This window comes from Myxine glutinosa, chromosome 6 (assembly GCF_964187855.1).
Source record: "Myxine glutinosa chromosome 6, kmMyxGlut1.1, whole genome shotgun sequence".
NCBI lineage: Eukaryota > Metazoa > Chordata > Myxini > Myxiniformes > Myxinidae > Myxine > Myxine glutinosa.
Genome location: NC_136266.1, coordinates 104,254,769 through 104,266,060, shown reverse-complemented (window position 1 = coordinate 104,266,060; position 11,292 = coordinate 104,254,769). Strand labels below are relative to the sequence as shown.

The 11,292-nt window shown below is 46.8% G+C and overlaps 1 protein-coding gene across 2 annotated transcripts in view; it reads left to right on the top strand.

Annotated features, from left to right (window-relative positions):
• Positions 1 to 871: 871 nt before the first annotated feature.
• The window catches only part of HIC1 (HIC ZBTB transcriptional repressor 1), a 161,088-nt gene continuing 150,667 nt past the window's right edge, over positions 872 to 11,292 (top strand). For both annotated transcript variants that reach the window (XM_068120741.2, XM_068120737.2), the window contains exon 1: positions 872 to 1,071. The gene's annotated coding sequence lies outside the window, so the exon portion shown is untranslated. The remainder of the gene's footprint in view (positions 1,072 to 11,292) is intronic.

Below are 11,292 nucleotides of genomic sequence, written 5' to 3'. Positions count from 1 at the left end.
CCTCCACTAGGCACCGCCTCCTTTTACGGTCCGTCCCTTGTTCATACTTCGAGTGTCCACGCCCCCACTTACCCAAGCTCCATTGATTTAGACCTTTCCAACTGGCGCCCTTGAACCAGAAAGCAGCTGGTTCGAGCCTAGAATTCGTGCTGGGAAGGGACGTGGATCTGGCGTGGGAGATTGGCATAGGGTGGGGGAAATAAGCTGGGGGATCGCTGGACCCGGACCCAGACCCACCCAACGGTGATCATGGACCCAGCCATGTAATGCGTGAATATGGGTTAGTTACCAGGATGGGTGGGCAAAGATCCGTGTGGACCATGCTCGTGGTGACGTGCTAGAGGGGTCACGTTATGGGATGACTGCGATCGTCATGGAAATATAGAGGTTGCCACGTGAGGTCAGTTGTCATTGCGGTGGTGTCCGTAGACCATGTAGTGATCAGTGGCAGGATTGACTGAGTGAGTACAATAAATAAATGGAGTAGCTGAGGTTGACAGTTTGATTGAGAATTTCTTTTCGTTTGTAAGTGGTGGTGGTGGTGGTCGACTAGAATTTGATGGTCCTCATCCGTTATGGTGGGACTATTGGCATTCTGCAGATTGGATGTGACTGTGGTCGCTCTTAACTGGAGGTGAACTATGACGTCATGAGTGTTGGTGGTGGTGGTGGTTATCGGGCCGAAGGTCGACGAGGATAGGGTTTTGATGCCGTTGTAGAAGTTGGGAGTGGGTGGTGATAGTAAGGGGAACGTGGAAGGAAAAATCTAGGCAGAGGTTCAGGGAGGGTGCATTGTGGGTGAAGCGGGAGGAGGTTGATGGTCGTGGTGGGGGAGTTAGGTTGAGGGTACTGGGGGTAGGGGGGGAGTGTAGATGGCGTTTGGGGACCCAGTGCGCTGTAAGAAAATCTGGTGGATATAGGCGTGCTGGCCGCTGGAGTAACGCGGAGTGTTAGCTGATGCGGGAGAGCGAGGAAACCCCGCTCGGAGCGCGCGATCCAGCCTGGAGCGTCATCACGGGTCCGGGTCCTCGAGCGAGGATCCACGATCTGCCCTCCGTGCGGACTCGTCCGGTAAGCGGAGCCCGAGGTCCTGTTTGTGCCATGTCAAGCCCATTTATACCCTTAATATCGCAAAAATAAACATCATTATAGTTACAACTCCCCCGATTGTAATATTGCGGATGCATTATTTGTATCAATTGCAATTAATTCCACAGCTTGTGCTATGACGTCACGAGTTGTAATTACAAAGAAACGTTTGAGGCCAAGTTGTCTCGTTGCTGTTATCGATTTGCCTCGAAGGTAAATTATTTACTTGATAACTTTTGCAATGAATTCATACCACCAGTTGACTAGTCCGACCTCTCAGTCTTACCTGTCCGAAATCTTTCACACCTTTTGTGACGTACCCTTCGTTATGCGGCCACTCTTCTTTGCAACGGTTATCTTGCTGCATATGCATTGAAATGTAATGACGCCATTTGCACTGAGCGGCTGAAGCGGCGATCAAAACGTGCGGATTTACGGATGGTTACCTGGGCACCACGTGACCGTGGACAAAAGGTCACGGACACCAAGAAGGGCTGCAAGTGAGCCCGAGTCCCAGCCATTGGTCAATGTGCTGTTATATTTAATTCCACCACGGGATGAAATGTGTCTGTACTTTAAATGTTTTGGTTGTTTTTGTATGAGTTTACAGGTAATTACTGGTCACACCTTTTGCGGTTTTGAGAAGGTGTGATTTTTATCTTAAAGTTTTCCCTGGATTACGTATTGGGTTCATGTCGTGCATTTTGTCTTTCAATGCTCTCAATACCTCCGTCCACCCTGTACGTGAGAGGTGTGATCAGAAAGTCTGTAGCCTACCGAAGAGGTGCGAAACGACTGTTCAGCTCAATTTACGAGTATATAACACTGTACGTCGGAAGAAGAAGAAGATTAAAAGAGTGCAAGAAAAACAAATAAATGGTGTTTTGTTAACTTTAAAATATCAGGCCACGGACTTACTGATCATGCTGGTGTTAATGTACACTCAATATAATTAAATAATCGATCGAGCACATCCAGGCACAGGATAATGATGCAGCCAGCAGGATGTCCACCATTGTTAGACTTTAACAGATTTGTTTTTGATTGTTTTTTTTGTCATTCAATTGTCGTTTTGATCCAGTGAGCTTTGGTCCCACACTGTATCCTGATGATGGATGTTTCTACATTATTGTCTTTATGATTAAGGAAAATATTGTAAAATAAATCGATTTTTTATTTCTATATTCTTCTGTGTTTTTATAAACCGTGTAATTTGCTGTGTGGTGTGCAAACTGAACAGGTGTGTGTGTGTAAAATACAATACGAATAGTAAACATATTATTAATGAGATATTTATATAAATACATCATTTAAAATATATATATATATACAAAATTTTCAAATCAATTTTCAATTAATTTCAGTGGTTGCTGGGAGACAAGGGAGCATGCAAAAAGCCGTTATAAACAACCGTTTGAATATTTGAATAACTGTTTGATCCAGAGGTGGGTGGGGTGGTCGTGCTGATTGGTGGACATGTTATATTTCAGGGAAGATGTGTATGATTTAATGTACTATCACATCATGGAATGTGTGATGGTAGTTGTAACTTTGTGAACATACATTAAATCATATATAGCGAGTAAAGTTCGGTTAGTGATGTTACATAGGTGGGTTGACTGCCTGGAGACAAAGGAGGTTTGTTATCTACTGAAGTTGATAATCTACTGATGTGGATCCATGACCGAGGTTGTTGATCTACTGATGTGGATCCATGACCGAGGTTGTTGATCTACTGATGTGGATCCATGACAGAGGTTGTGGATCTACTGAAGTTGATAATCTACTGATGTGGATCCATGGACCGAGGTTGTGGGTTTACTGATGTAGGTGATCTACTGATGTGGATCTATGACCGAGGTTGTGGATCTACTGATGTTGATAATCTACTGATGTGGATCCATGACAGAGGTTGTGATCTACTGATGTTGATAATCTACTGGTGTGGATCTATGACCGAGGATGTGAATCTATTGATGTGGATCCATGACCGAGGTTGTGAATCTACTGATGTGGATCTATGACTGAGGTTGTGAATCGACTGATGTGGATCCATGACCGAGGTTGTGGATCTACTGATGTTAGTAATCTACTAATGTGGATCTATGACCGAGGATGTGAATCTATTGATGTGGATCCATGACCGAGGTTGTGGATCTACTGATGTTAGTAATCTACTGATGTGGATCCATGACCAAGGTTGTGGATCTACTGATGTTGGTAATCTACTAATGTGGATCCATGACCAAGGTTGTGGATCTACTGATGTTGGTAATCTACTGATGTGGATCCATGACCGAGGTTGTGGATCTACTGATGTTGGTAATCTACTGATGTGGATCCATGACCGAGGTTGTGATCTACTGATGTTGATAATCTACTGATGTGGATCCATGACCAAGGTTGTGGATCTACTGATGTTGGTAATCTACTGATGTGGATCCATGACCGAGGTTGTGGATCTACTGATGGAGATAATCTACTGATGTGGATCCATGACCAAGGTTGTGGATCTACTGATGTTGGTAATCTACTGATGTGGATCCATGATAGAGGTTGTGGATCTACTGAAGTTGATTAATCTACTGATGTGGATCCATGACCGAGATTGTGGGTTTACTGATGTAGGTGATCTACTGATGTGGATCCATGACAGAGGTTGTGAATCTACTGATGTGGATCCATGACTGAGGTTGTGAATCTACTGATGTGGATCCATGACTGAGGTTGTGATCAACTGAATGTTGATAATCTACTGGTGTGGATCCATGACCGAGGTTGTGAATCTACTGATGTGGATCCATGACTGAGGTTGTGATCTACTGATGTTGATAATCTACTGGTGTGGATCCATGACCGAGGTTGTGAATCTACTGATGTGGATCCATGACTGAGGTTGTGAATCTACTGATGTGGATCCATGACCGAGGTTGTGGATCTACTGATGTAGGTGATCTACTGATGTGGATCTATGACCGAGGTGACTGGGGTTGTGGAACTACTGATGTTGGTAATCTACTGATGTGGATCTATGACCGAGGTTGTGGATCTACTGATGTTGATAATCTACTGATGTGGATCCATGACATAGGTTGTTGATCTACTGATGTAGGTAATCTACTAATGTGGATCCATGACCGAGGTTGTGGATCTACTGATGTTGGTAATCTACTGATGTGGATCTATGACCGAGGTTGTGGATCTACTGATGTTGATAATCTACTGATGTGGATCCATGACCGACGTTGTGGATCTACTGATGTAGCTGATCTACTGATGTGGATCCATGACTGAGGTTGTGGATCTACTGATGTAGCTGATCTACTGATGTGGATCCATGACAGAGGTTGTGGATCTACTGATGTTGGTAATCTACTGATGTGGATCCATGACCAAGGTTGTGGATCTACTGATGTTGGTAATCTCCTGATGTGGATCCATGACCAAGGTTGTTGATCTACTGATGTAGGTAATCTACTGATGTGGATCCATGACCGAGGTTGTGGATCTACTGATGTCGGTAATCTACTAATGTGGATCTATGACCGAGGTGACTGGGGTTGTGGATCTACTGATGTAGGTAATCTACTAATGTGGATCTATGACCGAGGTGACTGGGGTTGTGGATCTACTGATGTTGGTAATCTACTGATGTGGATCTATGACCGAGGTTGTGGATCTACTGATGTTGGTATTCTACTGATGTGGATCTATGACCGAGGTTGTGGATCTACTGATGTTGGTAATCTACTGATGTGGATCCATGACCAAGGTTGTTGATCTACTGATGTAGGTAATCTACTGATGTGGATCTATGACCGAGGTTGTGGATCTACTGATGTAGGTAATCTACTGATGTGGATCTATGACCGAGGTTGTGGATCTACTGATGTTGGTAATCTACTGATGTGGATCTATGACCGAGGTTGTGAATCTACTAATGTGGATCCATGACCGAGGTTGTGGATCTACTGATGTAGGTAATCTACTGATGTGGATCTATGACCGAGGTTGTGGATCTACTGATGTTGGTAATCTACTGATGTGGATCCATGACCGAGGTTGTGGATCTACTGATGTAGGTAATCTACTGATGTGGATCTATGACCGAGGTTGTGGATCTACTGATGTAGGTAATCTACTGATGTGGATCTATGACCGAGGTTGTGGATCCGCCAATTTGGAGATTTTGGAGGAGGACGAAAAGGATCAAAACCTCGAGGAAGAACGGTGCCCAGTTGATGATCCATGTGGTTGGGAAACCAGTCAATTGCTTTTACAGGTTAAGGTTCTTACTTTAGGTAAGGGAACTGTTTTGAGGTTTGCAATTTAAATAAAGTTGTATATGGAATGTTGTGGAATTTTGGAACAAGCAATACTATACAATTAAGTGTGTGTGTGTGTGTGTGTGTGTGTGTGTGTGTGTGTGTGTGTGTGTGTGTGTGTGTGTGTGTAGAAAGGAGAACACACGAATAGATTTAATTACACTGCAAGACAATTACACCTGTTTACATGCCTACCTGCCATTGCGATTCGACAAAAGTCCTGCTTTGTAAATGTCCAACAGGTGAAAGAAATTATCAAAAAATCCCAAAATTATTATCTTTGGTGCAATAATAATTTGTATTATACATACACTTGGTTGATAGATACACGACGTTTAGCGTCACCACCTGTATACTGCAGTCATGTGACCCCCTCCAACCTCCCCACTCCCCTCCTTCTTACACAATCCCGATGAAGACCGCTGATGAAGACCACCAGCGGTTGAAATGTTGGACCTGAGAGAATCACCTATTGGGCAGCGATACTATTCCATGGTGCTTTCAGTTGTTCAATATTTTTGCTTGATGTACAAACAAATTTACTCCTCAAAATTATAAGGTTTCCGAACGTCCCCCAATCCCTCCACACTCACCTCCATTTTTTATATTCCACAAACTTTTTCATCACTGGAGAGGATCAAGCTATCAATCAGTTCCATTCGCGACCACTAGAGGGCAGAACTTTCCCAAAATCTCAATATTTGGTGGTGGTAATTATTTGGGTGATCTCCATCATTCAATCACTCATTGTTTACTTGTTACTCTCTCATTCACAGTTACACCCATTGCACTTGTCGGTTTGGGAATTTGAGAGACTTTTCAGAACTTCATTAATTGAATGCATATTGGCCTGGGAATAAATTGTCGGGAATTCTGCCCACTGGTTGCATCATCATCGAAGCATGGCTGTGCCACTTGATGCACATTGTGATAGGAAACTAGAAATGAAAACTATAACGACACTCTTCGACGTCATGACGTAGACCGATATGCCTCCGCCCGCATTATTACATAATTATGCATATTTGTACCAAGTTTGATTTAAATCCATTCAAAGTATGACATTTTTACCTGACATGACCTCTGACCTCTCCAAAATTACAAAACTACCTCAATCCTCACCTTTGATGCCAAAATCGAATCAGTTCATCTTTACCTCATTATACATATAGCTGCACCAAGTTTGACTTCGATCCCTTCAGCCATTCTGAAGTTATCGCAGTGACGAAATAATTGTAACTTAACATGATCTCTGATCTTTGACCTCTTGACCCTAAAATCGAATCAGTTTATCTTTGCACCATAATATATAATTATGCCAAGTTTGGTGAAAATCCCATGACTGATTCACAAGATAGCTTGGTAACGGAATTGTACCTGATGGGACTTCTGACACTTGACGTTTTACCTCTTGACCCCAAAATCTAATCAATTAATCTTTCAACATTATACATACCTGTACCAAGTTTGAATTAGATCACTTCAGCGGTTCTCAAATTATAGACCTATTACAGACTTTGACCTTTGACATCTTGATTCCAAAATCTAATCAGTTCATCTTTGCATCATAATACATACTTGAACCATATTTGGTCAGAATCCCATCACTGGTTCACAAGTTATTATGGTAACAGGATTTTTACCTAACATGACCTCTGACCTTTGGCCTTTGACCTCGTGACCCCAAAATCTAATCATTTCATCCTTACCTCATTATACATACCTGCACCAAGTTTGACTAAGATGTTAAGGTCATCCCTTCAGCTGTTCTCAAGTTATCGTGGTAACGAAAACCTATCACGGATGGACAACCGGAAGGATGGACAGACATCCGGACGGACAACCTGAAAACATAATGCCTCCAGCGACTTCGTCGTCGGAGGCATAAATATGTACCATACTCTTTCTGTAAATATGTACACTCTTAACAGAGCATTGGTGCTGCCGAATCAGTTTATTGGCAAGGGTTATATTGGGTGGTTCACCATTGCCTTCCCAGCATTGTTTGTCCATGCTCTATCCTTTTAAATGCCAAGCTTCAAATAAGGAAGCAGCACGTGCAATTTTTCAGACTTTGGTATGATTGGCTGATTCAGCCAGGGTTTGAACCACAGATCTTACAGACTCAGAGTGGATGCTCTAACCATTACACCACTAAGTCTGGTTGAGCTATTACCCTCACCACAGGAGAGGATATTGCATTTCGGTCTGTCTGTTTGTTTGTTTGTCTGCACAGAATGTGCTGACATAAGCTACAAAATCACCTAGTGGAAGCCAGTAGTACACGTTCTCTTTTTTTTCAACCGAGTACCTCTATCATGTATGTACAATTACAATGTGAATATATCTATAAAGTATGTACAATTAGAATGTGAATATATCTATAAAGTATGTACAATTAGAATGTGAATATATCTATAAAGTACGTACAATTAGAATGTGAATATGTCTATAAAGTATGTACAATTAGAATGTGAATATATATAGAAAGTATGTACAATTAGAATGTGAATATGTCTATAAAGTATGTACAATTAGAATGTGAATATATCTGGAAAGTATGTACAATTAGAATGTGAATATATGTAGAAAGTATGTACAATTAGAATGTGAATATGTCTATAAAGTATGTACAATTAGAATGTGAATATATCTATAAAGTAGGTACAATTAGAATGTGAATATATCTATAAAGTCTGTACAATTAGAATGTGAATATATCTGGAAAGTATGTACAATTAGAATGTGAATATATCTATAAAGTATGTACAATTAGAATGTGAATATATCTATAAAGTATGTACAATTAGAATGTGAATATATCTATAAAGTAGGTACAATTAGAATGTGAATATATCTATAAAGTATGTACAATTAGAATGTGAATATATCTATAAAGTACGTACAATTAGAATGTGAATATATCTATAAAGTACGTACAATTAGAATGTGAATATATCTGGAAAGTATGTACAATTAGAATGTGAATATATCTCGAAAGTATGTACAATGAGAATGTGAATATATCTAGAAAGTATGTACAATTAGAATGTGAATATATATCGAAAGTATGTACAATTAGAATGTGAATATGTCTATAAAGTATGTACAATTAGAATGTGAATATATCTATAAAGTATGTACAATTAGAATGTGAATATGTCTATAAAGTATGTACAATTAGAATGTGAATATGTCTATAAAGTATGTTGTAGGAGCTATGCTCCAACATAAATCGAAAGAATGGACGCGACAAAAAGCTGGAATTCGTCCGAGTTTCTTTATTGTGTCAAATCAACTCGGGTACTCTGAAAAGCCCATTTATCGGGCAGCAATATATATACACATTATCCCGGAGCGTTTGCCCGGGAAAGGCGAGAGGGGGCGTGCCCGGGCGTCCTGGACGAGGCCTGGCAAGTCGAGAGCGGGCATGCCCGGGCGTCCCGGACGAGGCCTGGCAAGTCGAGAGCGGGCATGCCCGGGCGTGCCCGGGCATCCCGGACGAGGCCTGGCAATTCGAGAGCGGGCATGCCCGGGCGTCCCGGACGAGGCCTGGCAAGTCGAGAGCGGGCATGCCCGGGCGCGCCCGGGCGTCCCGGACGAGGCCTGGCAAGTCGAGAGCGGGCATGCCTGGGCGTCCTGGGCGAGCCCGGCATGGTGATCGCTCCGCGTCCTCCGTAGGTGCAAGGCGATTGTGTATACCCAGCGGTAGCCGCTACACACGTCCCCCCAGAATCGACTTGCACCGGCAGGGTCAATTTAAGGGGGGTCCTGATGACCCGGCTGAAGCGACCCCTGGCGGGTCGTGGGGGGGGGGGGGTCCGGTGTGGTGGTGGGCGGTCGAGTGGGGGGCACCGTGGATGGGGGGCGGCCTCGCCGCGGCGGAAGGGCCAACCGTGGCGGTTGGTCGATGTCCACGTGCGCCGGCTTGAGGCGGTCCACCGCAATCCGGTCCGACCTGCCGCCGATGTCGATGATGAACGACTTGTCGTCCCGTCGCAGGACCCGGAAGGGCCCGTCGTACGGCGGCCGGAGTGGCCCCCGATGTGCGTCATGCTCATGACGCACAAAAACATACTCCGCTGTGCAAAGCGCTGGGGGGACGTAGGACTGGGGGTCACCGTGGTGGGACGTTGGCACGGGGGCAAACCGTCGGGCGGTCTCCTGGAGGTCCGAGCGCTGGTGAGCTGCGGACCAGGGACTGGTAGTGTCGGGCACGAATTCGCCCGGGACGCGTAGCGCCTGGCCGTAGACAAGCTCGGCGGTGGACGCCCGGAGGTCCTCCTTGGGGGCTGTGCGGAGGCCCAAAAGGACCCACGGCAGCCGGTCGGCCCAACCGCCGTCCTGAAGCCCGGCCATGAGCGCGGCCTTCATGGAGCGGTGGAATCGCTCGCACAACCCGTTGGCTTGGGGGTGGTAGGCCGTAGTACGGTGGAGCTTGACCCCCAGGTTGCGGGCGACCGTGCCCCACAGCTCGGAGGTGAACTGCGGTCCGCGGTCCGACGAGATGTCCGCCGGTGCGCCGAAGCGGGCGACCCAGGTGGCGATGAAAGCCTGCGCCACGTCGGCGGTGGTGGTGGAGATGAGGGGAATGGCCTCCGGCCACCTGGTGGTCCTGTCCACCATGGTGAGCAGGTGTGTGAAACCCCGTGATGGGGGGAAGGGGCCCACCAGGTCCACGTTGACGTGGTCGAAATGTCGTTCAGGCACGGTGAAAGGTGCCAGCGGGGCCTGGGTGTGTCGGTGGACCTTGGCCTGTTGGCAGGCTGTGCAGGTGCTGGTCCAATCGCGGACGTCCCGTCGAAGGCCGTGCCAGACGAATCGTGCCGACACCAGCTTCTGGGAAGCTTTCCGGCCCGGGTGGGAAAGGCCGTGGAGGGAGGTGAAGATGCGGCGTTGCCAGGTAACGGGCACGATGGGGCAAGGCTGGCCTTGGGAGACGTCGCAGAGCAGGACAGTGTCCGCGAAGGGGATGTCGGCCAGGCGGAGGCCCGTGTCCGCCGCCCGGAGGGCTTGCACCGTGGTGTCGGTGGTTTGGTCCGCCGCCATAAGCGCGAAGTCCACGCCGAGGTGGACCACGTTCGCGCTGGCCCGAGAAAGACAGTCGGCCACGGCGTTGTCTTTGCCGGCGACGTGCCGGATGTCCGTGGTAAACTCCGACACGGCGGAGAGGTGGCGCTGTTGGTGAGCCGACCACGGCTCCGTGACCTTGGCCATTGCGTAAACCAACGGCTTGTGGTCGACGAACGCCGTGAAGGGTCGGCCCTCCAGGAGGTGGCGGAAATGCCGAACGGCCAGGTGTAGACCGAGGAGCTCACGGTCAAACGTGCTATATTTGAGCTCGTTCGGCCGGAGTTGCCGGCTGAAAAAAGCGAGTGGCTGCCAAACCCCGTTCACCCATTGCTCATGTACGGCGCCCACCGCGTAGTCAGAGGCATCCGTGGTGAGGGCGATGGGAGCGTTGAGCACCGGGTGAGCGAGCAGTGTTGCGTCGGCGAGGGCCCGCTTTGAGCTTTTAAAGGCCGCGTCCATTGCTGCGGACCAGACGACGTCGTGCTTGGCCGGCTTGCCCCGGAGGGCTTCGTAGAGGGGCCGCATGAGTTGAGCAGCGCGGGGCACGAAGCGGTGATAGAAATTCACCATTCCCAGGAATTCCTGCAGGGCCTTTATGGAGCGGGGACGCGGAAACGTGGTGATGGCCTCGACCTTGGTTGGCAGCGGCACGGCCCCGTTCTTGGTGATGTGGTGGCCCAAAAAAATCAACGGCCGTCGTGCCGAAGTGGCATTTGGCCGGGTTGACGATGAGGCCGTGCTCGCTGAGGCGCCCGAACAGTGTTCGGAGGTGGAGGAGGTGCTCGGCCCGGGACGTGCTGGCGAC